The following is a 20686-nucleotide window of genomic DNA, read 5'->3' as shown; positions in this document are numbered from 1 at the left end:
AATCAAAAAGAATTCTGTCATAGTTGTTTTAAGCTTGTGAGTAATATTAAGCTACAACAATTTAAGTCTGAACGAAATCTACACAATTACTTGACTTACAGCTTTCCTTAGGTATCATGGAGAAACAAAGTCAAATATAGAAATTAAAATTTAAAAGCGTGGTGATTTAAACAAAATACTTTATTAATGGTGTTATACAATCCCATCTCTTTCTTTTCATTCGTTTTCAGTTTATTCAAGGAAAACCAGTTGAATCTAATTGGCTGAAAACCAAGTAAGTATATACTAAATGTTTAGATTCCTATTTTACATTATTTTTCTTTCTATACAACTTCCTGATCTTCATGTTTGTTGTTATTATTATCAACATCCTGCCAAGTTACACAACTTAAAGGTGAAAGGAGAAGTGACCTACATAGAGAGACATATACTAGAAATCACTGCTTCTATGAAAGTCACTCTCTTTCTAGAAAATTTCTAGAATTTTCAATGTGAAGAGAGAGGAGAAATATGTAAGGACAGGCACCATTTTTGAAGTGCCCACAGAAGTGAGGAGAGGTTGGTTGGTGTTTTATTCATCAAAGACATCCTTGGGGTTTTGATTCACAGAGAATGGTGTGGTTTAGGATTGTGAGAAGAAGAAAGGGGGAACCAATGAGGCAAAGAAAGGAAATTTTTAAAATGTAAATTTCAGTAAACCTAAGGGAAAAGTAAAGGCTTTGCATGGGAATCAAAACAAGAGTTCTTCAGATTTAGCCATTTGTTAAGGGAAAGGACATTTTCCGTTCTCTCGTTTACATCTGGAGGCAGCTTAGTTCTGTGCTCCTCACATTCAGGTGGTGACCAGAAAAAAATTCCTCTTGGGCTCAGGCTGGGGCTACAATATACTCTCTCCCTAGTTTGGTAGAAAGAACTGTCAACCAAGAGTCAGAGAAACCAAGTTCTATTCTCTGCTCTTTACTTCTGCTGTAGAGACTTTGAAGAAATAATCTAATAATCCCTGCCTCTATCCCTACTCATGAATTTTAATTTGTTCTCTGTCAAATGAAGGGACTGTACCATAAACATCTGCTTGTAGTGTCCAGCTCCGTCACTCTCTGATCTTCCCATTGCCTAGCTATTAGGGTGAAAACTCTTGCTGACTTCCTAGCTTAAGTGTAACTTGTTGTTTTGCAAAAAGATGATGATTTTGGCTATTTATCAGAAAACATGTTTTCAAAGTAGTTTCTTGCATTCCTGATGGGTATATTTTAAGCTGCCCACTATGCACTCTGTCCTCTTCATGAACAACAGCACATAGCGACTGTCTAGGGTTATATGTTGCACTTTCAGTTACGAATCAGAGGAAAGCCCTTATTGAAACTTCACATTTATGACTTTGACCTCATTAGCACTGAACTTTAACCTCTAATCAGCTGGATTAACCAGCTATAAATACTTTACCAGCCCAAGATAAAAGAAAGTTCCCTGGTTGTTCAGTTCTTGGTTGTATTTACCAGATGCTTGAATTTGGATAAGCCACTTAAACTCTCAGTTTCCTCAAGTATAAAAGGGCCATGACACTTTTACCTTGCAGGCTATCAGTGAGTTGCTTTATTTAAACCATGTAGATCAGATTCCAGGTCTTCGAAAGGGCCCAATCATCAGTAGTTGGAAGTGGTGGTGGAGACTGAATTGAAAAATAGAGTTTACTATTTAATGTATAAAAAACTTAAAATAGCAAGACAGATCATATTAAAATACAAATGGAGAGAGAGAGAGATATCTTTCATGATTGCGGCTGGAAGAAATGAACCTAAAGGCAGCTTGACAGTGTCCCTTCCTCTCCTGGCCCCATAGGTGAGCAAATGCAAACCAATGAGAATGCAAATAATATGAGAGTGGTGTGGCCAGGATTCTCAAAATCATTATTTCCAACCCCCTATGGAATGAATCTCCATCTGTGAATGTAGATATAAGCACCTGAGAAAAGGTCTAGATCACATAAAATAAGAAATAAAATAACTTTAAAAATCTGTTTTCAGGGAGGACTTAGCTATCTCCTTTTCTTCACCTCCATCATCACAGTTATCTATAAAGAGGAGATGAATGTTAAGAGTGTACTTTGTGCTTAGAAGGAGAAGCTGGAGAGAATTCTCTCCGGTGATAGTTAAAGTCCATACTAGCAGAATAACTCCTCTGAATGTATGGTATTTGTTAATGTACAATAAGCACCATCTTTCCATGTTTGCACAAAAAAATGGAAACCTCTGCTTGCACTGCTGATTGGGTGCAGGTGGCGGGAGCAGTCAGTGAAAGGGGAGAAGAATGAAAGGACTTTGCAAGCAGGGCCTAGAATATGAAGAACTTCTAAGGCTAGAACAAGGAGTTTGGATTGTATTCTAAATGTGATGGAAAGCTATTGGAGGGTCTTGGGCAGAAGCAAGAAAGGAATTGTTCATATTTTGAAAAGATCGTTCTGTTTTTGGAGAAAGGATTATAAGGGAGCAGCAGTAGAACCTGGGAAACAGGGCTGAGCTATAAGATCAAGTGCCAGTGCTCCAGATGGATGCTGCTCAGTAAATTCATCACGATTTGGCAGGTCTATAAAATTGATAACAGAAAGCCCTCCTTTTAACCAAATCACAGAGTAACACAAAGAAATTCTTCACCAAAACATAATTCTAGGCACAAAATTCACAGTAGAAAAGACATAATTCACAGAATATTTCTGGCAGCATTGTCTTTGATATTTCAGTGTGTTCATATCTATTATATTTTTTTATTTAACAAGCAACTATGAAGTCATTAAACTCCTCTTTAAGAAAAAAAGTTTCCCCAAATACATCATCCAATAACTTCTGAATTTTGCCATTTTCTATACATAAGTTTACAGAAAGCTTATCATTCTTTTAAACTTGTCACAACAAGGAGCAGTGTTACTGTGACAAGCAGCACAGTCTTTTAAACTGTGACAAACAGCAGCAGAATCTATAATAAATTGATATTCCATGTATCCCAATTCCTTGGAGATGTTTCGATTTCTCTGACAAACCTTCCTGTACCACCGTCCTGTTAGGGGGATTGACATCACCTGACAGGGTAAGTAAATACTCTTCTTTCAAGTTGCAGCTACTGAAGGGATTGAGTCATTTGGTTTTAAAAGGAAATTTATCCTCCTGACTTTCTTGTACCATGAAAGATACAAGACCTTCCATGGAAGCCAAGGTCTTCAAGGCCATAGCATCTGGAACTCATTCCCGAACAACTGCCCAGCTTCCTTGTATAAACATCGCTTTCTTCCCTTCATCTTTCTTTCTGATGTTAAAGGCAAAATGCTGGTGAGAAATCTAATTTTGATAATCAAGGGATATTTACTTGAGAAATTTACATCACAAGCTTCTTCCACCCTTATAAAGCCCCAAAGATGGAAATAAGCCCTAAACAGAGTGCCTGTTATTTGACTATTCTCAGAATATTCCTTTTTTTTTTTTTTTCTGAAGCAATCAAATATAGATAGAAATGTTTAGAGCACAGTTAAAGGATGTCAATCTTTGAGACCAGGGGAAAATGTGGACATGTTTTTACACTTGAGGTCTGAGCACTTAAAGACTTTCTTCAATTCACAGTAAAATGTCATAGGTTTTTGAGGTAAAGCATATGGACATTCAAAGAAAAATCCAGTTTTCAACTACTGTCACTTGACAAAGAGCAATTATTTTTTGAAATGATGGTTATAAGCGGTTACGTTTTCAGACATAATCTCCTGGTGCTGGGAGATTTCAGTTTCTTTGATAAAACAATCTGTTACACATTTTAAACGTTTTTCATATGCACAAACTTAAAGACATTTCTGTTTTCAATAAGATGCAAGACAAGTAGGGAAATACATGTGTTCAAAGAATATTTAGCACTTAATACCAGCTAAGAAGTTACGGTTTCACTGAAAAAAATGAGCAAATCTTGTCAGGATATTGATAACATCTATATTAGCAATATCTATATTTTCTCTCTCTCTCTTTTTTTTTTTTTTTTCTAATCCGTCTGGACAGAAGTTTGTCACTTTTATTGATCTTCCTATTTAAAAAGAACCCCCCAAAACCTAACTACTGATTTCCACTTATTTCCACTCTCTCTATCATTTTCTTCTTTCTGCTAACTTCCAGTTTCATTTGCCTCCCTGCCCCCACCTCCGTGTATGCATTTAGGGGTATATCTTTTTCTTAGTAACATCTCACATATATTAATTGGGTCAGTTTGGTGTACGGTGTTAGACATTTTTATATTCCTATGAATATTCTTGAAGTTTGATCTGAGGTGCTGCTAAGTTCCTTAGGGAAAAATAGGATCCTTTTGGGTCTTCTTAAAATTTTTAAAAATTTTTTTGTGTTTTCAGGGCCACACCCACAGCACATGGAGGTTTCTAGGCTAGGGCTCAAATCGGAGCTGTAGCCTACACCACAGCCACAGCAGTGTGGGATTTGAGCAGGGTCTGCAACCTATGCTACAGCTCATGGCAATCCTGGATCCTTAACCCATTGAGTGAGGCCAGGGATCGAACCTGTGTCCTCATGGATCCTAGTTGGATTCTTTCTGTTGAGCCACAGCAGGAACTCCAAACTTTTTGGGTCTTGATTTTAAGATTTGCTACACAGGACTAAATCCATTTTTAAAATTAGGACTAATTGTTCACTCTTGAAGTAAAACCATTCTAAGTATTCTGTGATGCCCTCTGAATTATGTTTTTCCATCTGACTGATAGGAAGCACCGTGTTCCTTGGCCTGGGGGAAGTGCCATGTATTATTCTTTTTTATTCTTTTGGGTAGTTCTTTCCTCACATGCATGTACTTAACAAATCTCTGCTGAAAACTCAAAGGAGACCCTCTGACGAATTCCTTTTCTGTGTCTTTTTCTCCTTTGTTTTTCTGTCCTTCAAGCTCTGGCTGCTTTTATTTCCCTAGATTCTCATCATTATTTCCTCAACTAAGGAAATCTGCAATACTCTGCCCAAGTTCTCCTCTTTGTGCTGTGGCCTCAGGCAATAAGCTGGGGAAATTCGCTCACTTTGTTTCTTTCCTGTCTCTCAGGGATCACTATATTTTATTCATGTTCACAGTGTCTTGAACCCCCACCATCTCAGGTATTTTCTGATTTTTGTTTATTTCAGGCAGGAAGGTGGGTCTATTCCCCGTTATTCCATTTTAACCAAAAGCAAAAATCCCACTCATAAATTTTAAAAGGATATAACCCAACTTTCAAATAAAATAATTTACCATTTGTGAAATTTTATGATTGCGAGGACTATTACTTTTGAATTTCTCATAGTCTTTAGTCACACGAAGCAGCCCAAAACTTATCCACCTTTCATTTTTTATCTCAAATGCAATGTCATATTTCCTGCAACCAGAAGATTCTCCTCTGATTTGCCACTATTCTTTTTGCTTTATCTGTGTTTATTTTAAACTTTCTACTAAAGCTTGAACAGTTAGAAGGAAGTTTTGAATTATTTTTTGCTTTCACCACAGTAACATACAAGTGCTTAGTACATTGTAGTTTTGTCATTTTCAAGGGGAAAAGTGATGCCTGATGTGTGATAAAACAGCCAGTTGAAACACCGGATAGCTATGACACTCCCCCCTTCACAAATCTGATATTTTATTTCAAGTTGTTAATTAGAACAGAAAACTGTTTGTCTCCTAAAATATGAACATAATTAATAAATGCCTTATTAGTAAATGACTAATGTGTTTCTAAACACTTTTTTTTTTTTTAATTTTAGGGCCACATCCATGCATATGGAGGTTCCCAGGCTAGGGGTCGAATCAGAGCTGTAGCTGCCGGCCTATACCACAGCTAAAGCAGCACCAGATCTGAGCCACATCTGCAATCTATACCAGAGTGCATGGCAATGCTGGATCCTTAACCCACTGAGCTAGGCCAGGGATCAAACATGCATCCTCATGGATGCTAGTCAGATTTGTTTCTGCTGAGCCACGATGGGAACTCCTGTTTCTAAACACTTTATATTGATAGAAGGGGGAAACATCCAACCTTAAAGATCAAAATATGTGAAACAAAAGTGAGTTCACTGTCTTCGGCCCTGACGCAGTATCATTTGCTCAATATGCTTCTACCTCTCAAACTCCTAAATTCAGTGATCACGGTGATATAGGTTCTACAAGGAAGAAAACTGTCAGTAAGAAAGAATCTCCTTGGACTTCAATCATAAAGATTACTGAAATTTCTTCTTAGCCTAAACTTTACACTTGCCAGCATAGCAAATCTACATTATAATAGGATGAACCAAAATATAGATAGTATGATATACACACATATCACATACTGATACACAAATGTGGATTTCTTAGCACTCAAGCTTTGGAACAAATTTGGAGCCAATAAACATATTGTCTTGCTTTCCACCATCCCCATCATTCTGTGTGATGGTAATGAAGAACATGTCACCATTATTCTTTTGAAATGGAAAAGAATTTGAAGGCAGAAATCAAACTTTTTGTTCCTTTACTGATTGAATTACTTTTCTCCTCTTGTTTTTTTTTTTTTTAAGTGCCAACAGAATGACAAGCTGATTTCATTTTTTTCCCCCCAAATAATAAGCATTGTTGAGTAACATGAGATTTTTTTTTTCTCATGTTTGGGGTTAAACTATGAATAAGTATTCCCTCCTTGCCCTCAAGGAACTTGCATGTCTAGTAGGAGAATATGAATATGAAATACTGTGTGGTGTTTTAGATGTTATAATAGAGATGCATACAAGTAAAAATGAGAGCAAAAAAGAGGAAGGATTATGACCCCAAAAAGGTTCTGCAAAGGAGATAATTAAGCTGAACTTTTGAGAATGAGTGGGACTTTATGAAAGGAGTATTCTAGGCAGAGCAAATAATCTAAACCAAATGAAAGCTGAGAAGCAGAATACTTCTTGGCACTCTATGAGAATTACCAGCAATTTGACATGGTTAAGGCATGGAAAAGAGGAAAAGGGAATTAAAGTGGGAGAGAGAAGGGTGTAAAATTGGAAAGGAAGCTGGGAGAGAGTAGATGAGAAAAATAGGCAGGGGTTAAGGAGCAAAGGTCTTGGGTTTTATTCAAAGAGGTTTATTTAGCAGGGTTTCTCATTGGAGGGTGCGATTGACATTTGGGCAGGACAAGTCTTTCTTGTTCTGGATTTTCCAAGCCATGCAGGGTAGTTAGCCTCTCTTCCCCGCAACCCACTAAATGTCAGTAGACTGCCTAATCCCTGGGACAGCCCCACATGTCCTCCATCCAATATTTCTAAACAGTCCCTAGAAGTGGTACCACCTCTGCTAGAGAACCACTGAAGGATGGAGAGCTGATAAAGGAGTTCAAGAGAATAGTTCTGTACTTAGATCTCTGTTCACTTTTTCTTTATTCTCACGCTTTTCCTCTTATTTTTGAATACTGACTATGAAACTAATATATAGAGGGCTATAGAGCGTCATCTTTATGAGAGCTGTTCTTTATGTTTTTTAAAGGATGTACAAACATATTTATTTTTAATGCTGAGGTAACATTTATGTATTGAAAAAAACTTGTACTGCTCTAGTGAGTTTTCAAAAGTTTTAAAACAATTTATACAAGTGACATATGATTACTGCGGACAAATTAGAAAACATAAAATGATCTGGAGAAAACAGAAATACACCATACTTGCTCAAACAGGAATGACTTTGAGCAAGTCATTGTTCTGTATGTTCTTTTCTGTTTCAAACCTATTATTATATGTAGCCATCTTTCCAGGTCAATAGATACACTGTATGTTAGATGGATGTTATATTTCATGATATGCATGTGCTACAATTTATCCAACTGCTATAACACCTTAACATGGTACCAATTTTCTACTATAAACAATTTCGCCATGTGATAAACCTCCATGTACATCTGTTTCCTTAGATAAATTCCCAGAAATGAGTGGCAAGGTCTTTGCATTTGAGGGCTTTTAAATACATATTTCCCAATTTTCTTCTGAGAAGATTTTTTTCACCAATCAGCAATATCAACAGTGCCAGTTTGGTCACATTGGTAGTAAATATTATTTTCATTTAAAAATCTGTTAAAGCTGCTTAGCCCTTGGATCAGATGAGCAAGGCATACCAGAGCCTGGCCTGAGCCCAGCAGCTCACTCTGGGGCCCTGGGGGAGGGCAGCCATACCCAGTGGGCAGTCCTTTCTCTCCCTTCAACCTGAAGCTGTCCTCTGCTGCAGTAAAGCTCTGCTTGTCCCTTTCTCTGGAACCATCTTTTCTACACACCCAGGCACCAGGCCAGTCCAAAGCCCCATGTCTTTGTCACCACTGTCACAGTGGGCTAGAGCAAAGAAAGCCCCTCTTTTCAAGCTATGACTATCATCTCTCTGTCTCTTCCCCAGAAATTCAGACCTGGGACAAAGAAATATTTTTCAGTTTCTCTCCAGGTAGCCAGACCTGCATCGTATAAACTTAGGAGTGCTCAGTTGCCTTTATTTTCTGTTACTGGAGGAGCAAGAGAACCTGAGAGGGAAAGAGAAGGGGGGGGGCAGCTAGGGAGGAGGAATTATGTAGCAGAAGCAGAATTGAGGGAACTTCCTGGTGACACTGGCATCTCTGGTTCCAGTCTTTACTGAGGCAAGGCTGCATCCTTGCCCTTAAATTCTACAGATCATCTCCTAATACTTGAAAATACATTTCTTTCTCTTTGCTTAAACTAACACAGTTGATTCCTCCCACTTAGAAATCAATGAATGCAAACACTTGCGATTCACCCTGGGGGATACGCAGAAATGCTTGGGGCAAGTGGTCTTCTCTGTAGTGGTTGAGGCCGATCAGCCCACAGTGGTTGGGAATTAACGTTAATGTGACTCACTTGTGCCCCTAGGCTGGTAGGGTCTAGAGACATCTAGGTTACACATTTTAAATAATGTAAAAACCAGAAACAGGCCTTATTGCAAAACCCACATTGTCCGTAACATTAAAACCAATTAGTTGCTCGGTTGCTTTTAACTGTTCTTGAGACCTGAAAGAATTTTCTCCCTGGAGTCCTCAAAGAGGAGACTCTGTACAATGTACTGGCAAGAAGCACAATGCCAAGATATCATACTTTTTAGAATATTTGTCCTCACAGGCAGTTCCCCAGATGGGACCTTAGCTTTAAATCAGTTCTTAGTAAGACCAAAGTAAATAAACAAAGATTTCTCTCCACTGGGTCCAGGCATTACCTCAGAATAAAAAAGAACTCAAAAGTAGGCTGTAGAAATCAAACTTCTCAGGGAATATCCTGGACCTTCTCTTCATTAGAGTCATTAGTTAGTTCGGCCACAGAAAAACCCCTTTGGATGAGAATTATCCCTCCAAGCCACGGAGAGTACATGAACAGAACAAATAAACTCAGCTCATGATGACAACGTATCTCGGAGGACCAGAGGGGGTCCATTGGTTTGTACCAGAGCTAATGATTTGTCTTGAAGTCTGGATAAACTTTTACCATTTATGGGGTTTTCTACAAATAGCCAAAGATTGCATAAATTAAATATTGGATCTCTCATTTTTTTTTTTTTGTACAAAAATCACAATCAGGCAAACTGAATTGTTTTTCTACTTTAGCCTTTTAATGTGGCCTCTTTTTCTCCCTTGCCCACTTGCTTTTCTAGCTATCTATGAGAAAAATAATTTGTGGTCATGGATAAACATTACTAATTTAGAGGAAAATAAACTCTTGCAATCACTGTCCTCATCTCTATTGTCACTTTGCAGAGCAAAATGCAGTTCAGAGTTCTTGTGTTTTTCCCAAACTCTTTTAATGCACTTTTTTGCACATGTGTGTGATTTACAGATTTTTCCCTCGTAAAATGACTTAGAAAGTCATCCACGAGATGTTCAGTGAGAAAAAAAATCACAGAGCAACGTATACTCTCTCTATATACACACACATATACGCACACACATGCACATATACACCCATTCTTAGCAATAGTAATATGACAGGATATACGTAAAATAAATTTGAAAAAATATACACTACACCATTTATAGGGCTTATCTCTCAGAGGTTGATATAACAAAGGTGCTCCTCTAACTTTGTGGTGTATGAATATCACAACATGTGTGTATTAATTTTTATATTTTTTAAAAGGTAGGGACAAGCATGAAATGCGCTGTCAATTTGGGAAAAACAATATGACAGGCCATGACTATTCTTTTTTTCAAAGCATAAATGTTTCCTACTTTTCACTGATATGCTTCTCATAACTTTATTTCTAATTTGATTCTTTGTGACTCCCGATTTCATCATCATCATAATTCTCTTCATCATCTAATGAAGATACATAACAACCCTTTGCCATCGATATCCATTCATTCAAATGTCTGCCAAGGAGGATAAGAGCAAATTAACTGTCAGAATTATGCTTTATGACAATTGAACTTTATTTCTGATCTTCTATCATACATTTGGCCCATAAATCACTCCTTTATAATAGCAGTCCAAAATACGCCCCTTTTTTCCCCCCAGGAAAATAATTAGCTATGCAAAAGGGATTGTTCCCAAAGTAATTAGCTCTTACAAATGATCCATCATAGAGTATCTCTGATTCCGCAGATTTTGAGACCTGTGAATGTGAAGTCTACACTACCCTCAAAGAAGGAAAAAGTTAAATATCTCCTCCTTAGGAAACAAAGCTCATAATTTTCTACTTGAATATAGGCCTTGGGCAAGTTCCTTAAGACTCTGCATTTCCTTTAAGGAAGCAGTGAAAGGCTAACAAATTGGCAATCCCAAATTAAAATTAGAGCCCTCACAAGTACACCCAGTCCCTCCCATTGTTCCAAATTGTTCAGTATAACAGCTAAATAGCAGTTTTGGCATTTACATCATGTTATTTAGGGGCCAACCATAATTCTATTCCTAATTTCAATTACCATAATAATCCTCTGGTAGAATAACTTTCTAAAAGTTAAAAATCAAAGCAGTTTCTACCGAGAGCTCTCAGGACTGGCTAATTACAGCAAATCAACATTCAGCCTATTGGTCTGTGTGATTTTATTTGCACTCACAGCTTCATGTGGCCCTTTTCTGATTCAGAGAACTAGAGGGAATCAGGCTGAGATCTGGAGAGTAACTGACAATGACAAAATTGTTTGGGGTGAAGGTCCTTTTCTGTTCTACTTTGAAATGAAACTCAAGTGGTTAATGAAGAGGAACTGAAGTCTTGCATTTGTTCTTTTCTGTTTTCTTGACCTGGTATATCCACTGTGAATCTTCCAGTGGCCTTTGACAAGGGATAGAAAAGTCTACAGAGCTTACATGTTTTGGTACTCAGAGAAGATTATTTCGGAGCACAGGTTTCTTCTTCTGACTTCAGTCAGGCTACTGAGTGATTTCATCCTTGTCTTCATGTTTTACCCTGCCCTCTAGAACAAGTGTTTTGACTTTACCATGTTATGAAAAATTAGCAACCCAGCAAACTTTTCATTTTCACCAGAAGAGACTTTCTAGTTCTAATTAAAGGTCATTTGTCAGGGCGCTGATAGATGCTCATTATGAGAGATGCTCTTTTGGCTTGCTTGAGCATTCCTTCCACCAGGAATTGTACTGTCAAAGTGGCCTATAGTCTCTAATCTGCATAGTGGCAACTTTCTTTCTTTCGCTTGCTTTAGAAGGCCATATTTTAATTTTTGGTCAGACAAAAAGATACCGCTTGAAATAACTCTATCCACTATACATTGATCTCAGTTGGAGCACAGAATAGAGTTATTTCTCCAATCTCTGGCATGAGAAGTGATGACAAAGTGGGCTCTAGACTGATTCAGGCAGCGGCAAACATCTGGGAGTGTTGTGCCCATTAAAATGTTGTTTGGAAAGACATATGACATGATGTGGTACGCTGGGGTTAAGATTACACATATCATGAAAAGATCTGTAGACTTTAGAGGAGAAATTCAATGTTATTTTCATCTATTACTGGAACACTTGCCCCTTATCTCCTTCAGTTTATGAACTGTGATGAATTGAATTTTATGTCCCCAACAATTCATGTGTTGAAGCCCTAGCCCTCAAAGTGACTGTATTTGAAGTTGAGGCACTTAAAGAGGTAATTAAGTTAAACGAGGTCATAAGAGTGGGGCCCTAATTCCATAGGACTGATGTCTTTACAGAAAGAGGGAACGCAGGGATGTTCATGCACAGAGAAAACACCATGTGAGGGCACAGCAGGAAGACGGCCATCCGCAAGCCAAGGAAAAGGGCCTAAAGACAACCCAGTACTGTAGGCACCTTGATCTTAAACGTTCAGCCCTCAGAATCATGAGAATATAATAATTTTTTGTTGTTTTAGCCACCTAGTCTGTATATTTTGTTATGGCAAACCTAGCAGACTAACACATGAACCATAACTATTTCCTTAGTTAGCAAGGACCACTTCTGAGAGTAAAGGAAAGTGTACCATCCAGACATTTAAAATGATGCTGGTGAGGAGTTCCCGTCGTGGCACAGTGGTTAATGAATCCGACTAGGAACCATGAGGTTGCAGGTTTGATCCCTGCCCTCGCTCAGTGGGTTAATGATCCGGCGTTGCTGTGAGCTGTGGTGTAGGTTGCAGACGCAGCTTGGATCCCGCGTTCCTGTGGCTCTGGCGTAGGCTGGTGACTATAGCTCCAATTCGACCCATAGCCTGGGAATCTCCATGTGCCGCGGGAGCAGCCCAAGAAATGGCAAAAAGACAAAAAAAAAAAAAAAAAAAAAAAAAAAAAGATGCTGGTGATGAGGAAGTGTATGTGTGTAGTTATGCACCTGAAAATGCCCTTGAGCTCCTCATCTAGAATAGGAAAAGAAGAAAACTTGGCAGTTCATCATACAATTTTGGGGGACATCACATTGGAAAAACCTGAAGTAGAACAAAATGTAGCAGGGTAATATTTGCTCCCATGTGTGATCCATAACTATTCAAGAGGCATAAAGTTGCTAGATAGCTATATTGCTTCAAGGACACTGCCAGTAGAACTCTCCAGGGTATTGGCAATACATCACAGGTTGTTGCTAGTATATTATAGATTGGGAATATCACTGAACTAAACACCAGAACTGGGGAAGCAAAGCCCAAGAGGAGTAAAACTATCTTTGACCCACTGTGAAAACAAAACAACAAAACAAGTTAATATTACAAATATAAGCAAATGCAGGGATAAACCCTCATTTCTGTTAGTTATAGCGCATTATTGCTAAGAAACCTAGATTCTGGGTCTGGACACGATAGTTTTGTTTAGGTTTTCCTTCGATAAACCAGACTTGCATGATAACATTTGAATACTTATTTCACTTTTACTGTACTGGCTCTGTTTTTAACCATATTTTTATGATAAAAATAGTGTGGTTTGGAGCCAATATTTGTATTCGTTCTCATTGCCTAAAAGTGTTCTCCACGATAAAGCACTGAAAGCAATGACTAATGAGTTCCTGGAAATCATAACCTGAACACACACTTTTTTTTTTTTTTTTTTTACATTCAGTTATAAGCACATACAGATGGTCAAGAACTAGTTGATTCTACATATAGCTCTAACTTAGTCACAGCTTAAAGGTTAACTTACTTCTATTTTTTTCTTTTTTTGCCATGCCTGTAGCATGCAGAAGATCCTAGGCCAGGGATAGAACCCACCCCACAACAGAGACCCAAGCCACAGCAATAACAACACCGGATCCTTAACTGCTAAGCCACCAGGGAACTTCTGCTTAATTCTATTTTTTAGGAGAGACCTGGAATATTTCCTATCTATTCTCATGGAGAAGATACCTCTCAAGCACCTGCTGCTTATCCATTTTCCTTTAGAAAAGAGAGAACTTGGAAGGGACTTCCACAAGTTTTTTCTAAAACAAATGGACAGAGAAAGGATGGGAGGTAGAGGAGAGGGCATGATAATTCGCATCACGAGGCATCTCTGCAAACTCAACGGTGACCAGCAAGTGATTTGTGAGTTCCTGTACCCAAGGGAATTTTCTGTATGGAGGGTGCCTGGTAAAAGCCCAGAAGCTTTATAGCCTCAGGGCTTGGAGTAGTGGAATCTCAGTCTCTTTTTCTGGTGATTGTGATTCTATCCACTGATTGTTTGTATATCTCCCCTTCCACATGTTGAGTATGTAATATGTACTGAATGTAACACTTCGTGTCTTTTTAGTTCTTAATGTTCTCATTCTTTCCCACCTCCAAAGTTCTCCATGTGTCCACTGGGGTTCAGACTCTGACCCCTAAAACTACATATTTTGGAGCCTTTAAAAAATTTTTATTAAAGTGTAATTGATTTACAATGTTCCGTCAATTTCTGCTTTTGCTGTACAGCAGAAATTGACAGAACATTGTAAATATATAAATACACATGCACTTTTTCTCATATTATCTTCCATCGTGTTCTATCACAAGTGATTGAACGCAGTTCCCTGTGCTATACAGCAGGACCTCGTTGCTTATCCATTCTAAATGTAATAGTTTGCATCTGCTAACCCCTAACTCCCCGTCCATCCCATTCCTCTCGTCCCCCTCCCCCCTGACAACCACAAGTCTGTTCTCCATGTCTGTGAGTCTGTTTCTGTTCTGTAGGTAAGTTCATTTTTGGCCATATATTAGATTCCACATATAACTGATATAATATGGTATTTGTCCTTCTCTTTCTGACTTACTTCACTTAGTATGAGACTCTCTAGTTGCATCCATGTTGCTGCAAATGGCATTATTTCCTTTTTATGGCTGAATAGTATTCCATTGTGTATATGTACATCTTCTTAATCTATTCTTCTGTCGATGGACATGTAGGTTGTTCCCATGTCTTGGCTATTGTGAATAGTGCTGCTATGAACATATAGGTACATGTATTTTTTTTAATTGTAGTTTTGTCTGGATATATGCCAGGGGTGGGATTGCTGGACCATATGGTAGTTCTATATTTACTTTTCTGAGGAAACCTCAATACTATTTTCCACAATGCTTGTACCAATTTACATTCCCACCAACAGTATAGGAGGATACACTTTTCTCCACACCCTCCCCAGGATTTGCTACTTGTAGACTTATTAATGGAGACTTGAAGTCTTCTAATTGACTCTCCTTTAAATCTACAAAATTGTACTTTGAGTTTTTACTCTTCATTACTCTCAGAAAAGGTGAAACATTAAATTTCTGGGATTTCCACACTGATGTAGTAAGTCTTAAGATGAAACCACAAAATAGTACTTTCTTGTGCAATATGAGACTCTTGTAGCAAGAATCATAGGAGGTTATAAAATCAGACTTGGCTCACTAAGCACATACCAAGTTTGGTTGTCTAGAGTTCTAAAAACTTAGAACAAAGTTTCTCAAACAGGGGTTTGAAAAAATACTAAAAATCATTTTCAAAATTCTGTGTTTTGGATTCAACAATTAGCTAAAATAAAATTAGTAGAAGCTTAGTTTGCTATTCTGAGTGATTGTAGTTGAAGACCACCATCTGATTTTAGTGCTTACAGTTGCATTTTTCTCAACTTTCTTACTGGCACCAGAAAGTACCATGTCACTGTTGTGTGCTAATTAGAGAAAGAACAAAAGATAACTTAATTTAGAAATAATTGCTTCCTACTAAGTAAAGAACAAATTACATCATTAAGCATAATTTCAAACTGAAAAAACTTGGAAGGAAAATGGAATCTTCAAAAGGCCCACAGAGGTCTTGACATGTAAACCCTCTGTCTTGTGGATGCAACTTAATTTCCACAAAATATAATTTGTCACATAATCAGTTAATTTCAATTTTCATTTTCATTTTTATAATTTTATTTACATTGATTTGTCTGCTTTGATTTTATAGTGGTAGCACAATTGTGAGACAACAGAGTTGCTATTAATTTTTTGATATATGTACAGTTAATATAATAAAATTATAGTTAATATTAATGGTTCATGGATTTTTTTTCTTCACCTAAAAAGCTGTATTACTGAAATTCAAGAAACTCTGATCTAGGTGCACCAAATTCCCCAAAGTGATGGTAAACCAAACAGAAATGTTAACCACTTAAAAGTAATTCTCATTGGTAGGAAAACTGAATAATGAATAAAAAGATGTTTCAAAAAATGTTTAAATGATTTAAAAGAAAGGTCAGTCATTTATCATTGTCAGAAATTTCATCTTGCACAGCACTTTGTCAGTTGATTATATATATATATATATTTGATATATAAAGGTCATAGAAAATAAATTACTCTGAATTATGAAGCCAAGGAGTTATTAGCAATAACAACAAAAATAAACAGTCCCATGAAATTAGTTATTTGGAGCTCAGTTCTGTAAACACATACCGTGAGTGTGGAGGACATATAAATAGCAACCTGAGATGTCTTATTCATCACGTTACTTCAGTCTTCCATATCTTTATTACTTATTTATTTCTGCTTTATGATTGTCTTTCATAGAGAAACCTGATTTTTAACTTTTTAAGTTCACAGCAAAACATTTGGCTACAAGTTTCATTTACTAGCGGCAATTTTTTTTTTTTCTGGTGAGTGTTTCTCATGTTTGGAGGTGTCAGTGCTATTTTTCATATTTTCTCATATAATCTTAGGATATCAATACTGTGCCAATTCTGGAGTTCCCATCCATGGTGGCACAGCGGAAATGACTCCAATTAGGAACCATGACATTGCAGGTTCAATCCCTGGCCTCACACAGTGGGTTAAGGATCCGGCGTTGCCGTGAGCTGTGGTGTAGGTCGCAGACTCGGCTCAGATCCTGTGTTGCTGTGGCTGTGGCATAGGCCAGTGGCTACAGCTCCGATTAGACCCCTAGCCTGGGAACCTCCATATGCCGCAGGTGTGGCCCTCAAAAGACAAAAGACAAAAATAAATAAATAAATAAATAAATAAATAAATAAATAAATAAAATACTGCGCCAATTCCTTTTATTAATGGAAATTGAATTTTCCTGTGCAGCTCCTGGCAGGAAGTTCCTGTAGGAGAAAGAAATACAACTGCAGCCTTTCAGGCTTCCTAATGCCACGATCTCTCACATTCTGCTTCCTCAGAGACAGATTTCTTCTTTCTAACATGGCTTAGCTGGTCACTTTCAATGTAGCCCCACCTTCTCTGCTTCTCTGATATTAACTGAGTTTCTGAAGACTTCTGCGGCCAGCCCTGCTCACACAGGTCCCCCATCCATTGCTGCTAACATGATATAATTTCTCTACTTATCAATGAACCCTCATCTGCAGGAAGCATATTTTTCTGAAATATGTTGTTATTGGATCATCTTTTGACTTTCTTTGCTATTTTCCTCACCTTTTATGTGTGACTTCTGCCTGGTCTTGGCTGCTTTTGGTAGCTGTTACACTGATTTTCGAGATCATAGTTTAAATCTGCTCCTTCCTTTTGCCAAAACGGAGTTTGTGGATTCTCTTTATATTTCTAGTCTCTTGTTTGATTTCCAAGAGGAGAAGAGGGAAAATGCTAACACTTCCCTGGCAATAGCAGAGGTGCTTCTAAATCAAATTTAACCTGTTTCAACCTGAATTTATACAGTGCTTTTTTTTTTTTTTTTTAGAGACATTGAGACCAAACCAAACATGCATGGTGGCTGGAACGACACTGTCCAGAAGCAAAGTGTCTATAACACTGCATGCATGTTTGCAGAGAAAAAAAAGTTAAGTTAAAAACAACCTTGGAAATGATTGTTTAGAAATTATTCCATTAAATGTAAAAATAGAGAATTTGTTTATTTAAAATAACTGTATTTGGTGACACTGATGATTAGAAACTATTTTAGTAAGAGCAGGAAAAATTTACATGAGAAAACTAGATGAAATTATGCAGAGACCACTTTCTTTGAGTTTTCTCAAAGAAAGGGATAAGACAAAAGTTGTTATTGCTCCTTCTTTAATAAAATTTGCTGTAGACTAGTGTGGCCACATTTAAGATTGTAGCAGAAGTTTGTGGCTTTCAGAAGCAGTCTCACCAAGCTTCTACAATAAAATAGTTCATTTTAGAAAAATTTATTTTAATGAGATCTATATTTCAACATAAGGAAGGGAGAAACATATGCTTATAAAAATTCTAAGGCTGCCTGGGTCTTCTCTATGTAATATATAATGTAATGAAAATATCCAAGTGGAGTGTAATGCATAGAACAGACGGTGTCGACTTTGAATTTTAAAACATGAACTACAAGGAATGAAATTCTCTAGTATCTTGACAAAGCCAATTTTTGCTAGGTATTTTCTCTCCGACTGGAAAGGAAAATACAAAGATGATTTGAAGAAATGTTTCCTCTGGGTTTATGTGGGGGTGTGAATGTTTATATCCACCCCCCCAACAACTTCATATGTTAAAATCCTAAGCTCCAAAAGTAATGTGATGGTCTTACCAGATGGGGCCTTTGAGAGATGCTTAAATCATAAGGGTGGAATCCTTATGAATGGGGTCAGTGTCTTGTAAAAGAGGCTCCAGAAAATCTCTAGCCCCTTCTGCCATGTGAGGAGACAATGAGAAGTCAGCCACTTGGAAGCGGGCTCTCACCTGAAGATGTTGGCCCCTTGATCTCAGACTTCCAACCCCCAGGACTATGTGAAGTACATTTCTTTTTTTAAATTCTAAAAATTTTCTTGGAGTATAGTTGACTTCCAATGTTGTGTTAGTTTCAGGTGTACAGCAAAGTGAATCAGTTATACATATACTTATACTCAATCCCTTTCAGATTCTTTCCCCATACATTCATTTCCACTACAGAATGTTGAGTAGATTTCCCTGTGCTATATAGTAGGTCCCTGGTACTTATCAGTTTTGTATATAGCACTGTGTATATACCAATCCCAACCTCCCAATTTATTCCTCTCCTCAATGTTTCCCCTTGGGTAACTGTAAATTTGGTTTTGAAATTTTTGAGTTTGTTTCTATTTTGTGAGTAAATTCTTTTGTATCATTTTTATTAGATTCTACGTATTAGTTTTCTCGTGAGATATTTGTTTTTCTCTCTCTGACTTCCTTCACGTTGTATGATAATTTCTAGGTCCATCCATGTTGCTGCAAAGAAATGCATTTTGGTTGTTCATAAGCCACCCATTATTTGGCATTTTGTTCTAGCAACCCAAATGGACTACGGCAGTTTGTGTATGTTAATAATCAGCTAAATGGAAACCAATACTCATTCCTCTTCCAGCCACTTTCAGATATTTTGGAAAAGACATGTATTGGGCTATAGTTATTCTATAAATAATGTGAAGTATAATGAATAAAAATAGAATATATAACATACATTGTTATGAACTGAATGTTTGTGTCTCCTTCAAATTCATATTTTCAAATTCTAACCTCTAATATGATAGCATAAGGAAGAGATGCCTTTGGGAGATAATTAAGTCAGGAAAGCAGGGACTTCAGGAATGGGGCTAGTGCCCTTATCAGAGACCCCAGGGAGTTTTTTCATTTCTGTTTCCACTGCATGAGAAGACAACGAGAAGATGGAAAGTCAACAACCTGGAATATGATTCTCACCAGAATCTAGCCATGCTGGCACCCTGACCTCAGACTTCCAGCTTCCAGAAATGAGAGAAGTATTTTCTTCTTCATATGCCACCCAGACTATGACTGTTTTGTTATAGCAGCCTGAAGGACTAAAACATACAAGTTACTAATTATATTAAATGACACAATTCAGAAATGTTTTCATGTCAGTATATTTGAGAAATATTTTACACTCACACATACATAGGCACACACATTTAAATTCGTTGCCATGTAGTATTTTGTTTTATGAATGTATGTTAATTTATTTAACCAAATATCTATTTGTGGACATTTTAGTAATTTCCAAATTTTTCTAATTACATTTTTGTAATATAACCTTTCTTCTTGTATTTTTTCTTTTTAGAGCCACACCTGCAGCACATAGAAGTTCCCAGGCCTGGGATTGAATCCAAACTACAGCTGCCAGCCTACACCACAGTCACAGCAACTCAGAATCTGAGCCATGTCTGCAACCTACACCATAGCTCACGACAATGTGGGATCCTTAACCCACTGAGCAAGGCTAGGGATTGAACCCACATCCTCATGGATACTAGTTGATTTAGTTACCACTGAGCCACAACAGGAACTCCATCTCCTTGTATAAATATTTATGAAAGTTAAATTCCTTTAAGTGCATTCCTTGGTCAAATGGTGTATGTATTTGAGTTTTGGTAGATATTGCAAAGTTGTTCCATTATACTGTGTGAAAGGGTATTATTTTTGGCTGGAGCAAACAAGTGAGGTAGACATGAAAAAGAGATTAGATTTGTGAGAGACAGAGAAGGATCAGTGGGGGAGAAGAGTCAGCTCATGCAGGCCTTGTAGGCACTGTAAAGATTTTTATCATCTATCTTTTTAAACTTGCCAATCTGAGAAGTAAAAGAGGATTTCTTATTATATATGCAATTTCCATTCGTATGCTTTATTATGTAAATTGCCCATTTTGTCCATGTTTTTAAATCATGTTCTTCATCCCATTCTGTTTGATTCGTAAGACCATTTTTAAAAAATACTGGGATGGGAGTTCCTGTTGTGGCTCAGCGAAAATGAACTTGATTAGTATCCAAGAGGACGAAAGTTTGATCTCTGGCCTCACTCAGTGGGTTAAGGATCCTGTGTTGCTGTGAGCTGTGGTGTAGGTTACAGACATGGCTCTGATTCTATATAGGCCAGCAGC

General features: G+C 37.5%; 1 protein-coding gene and 1 long non-coding RNA gene across 7 annotated transcripts in view; one reads left to right on the top strand and one right to left on the bottom strand.

The window, feature by feature from the left end:
* LOC146405620 (uncharacterized) overlaps window positions 1–20686 on the bottom strand; it is a 141334-nt gene that overhangs the window by 109981 nt on the left and 10667 nt on the right. The gene's annotated exons all lie outside the window — the stretch shown is intronic.
* Window positions 231–20686, top strand: part of LOC146405618 (uncharacterized) — a 168211-nt gene continuing 147755 nt past the window's right edge. Inside the window, exon 1 of the transcript XR_014838195.1 lies at window positions 231–291. The gene's annotated coding sequence lies outside the window, so the exon portion shown is untranslated. The remainder of the gene's footprint in view (window positions 292–20686) is intronic.

Source organism: Sus scrofa, chromosome 2, assembly GCF_054392235.1.
Source record: "Sus scrofa isolate SSC_HxYL_T2T_F1_AM1 chromosome 2, Sscrofa_HxYL_maternal_Yorkshire_Landrace_v2.0, whole genome shotgun sequence".
Taxonomy (NCBI): domain Eukaryota; kingdom Metazoa; phylum Chordata; class Mammalia; order Artiodactyla; family Suidae; genus Sus; species Sus scrofa.
Note: the sequence above shows the minus strand (reverse complement) of the source record. Positions and strands in the feature narration are given on the sequence as shown.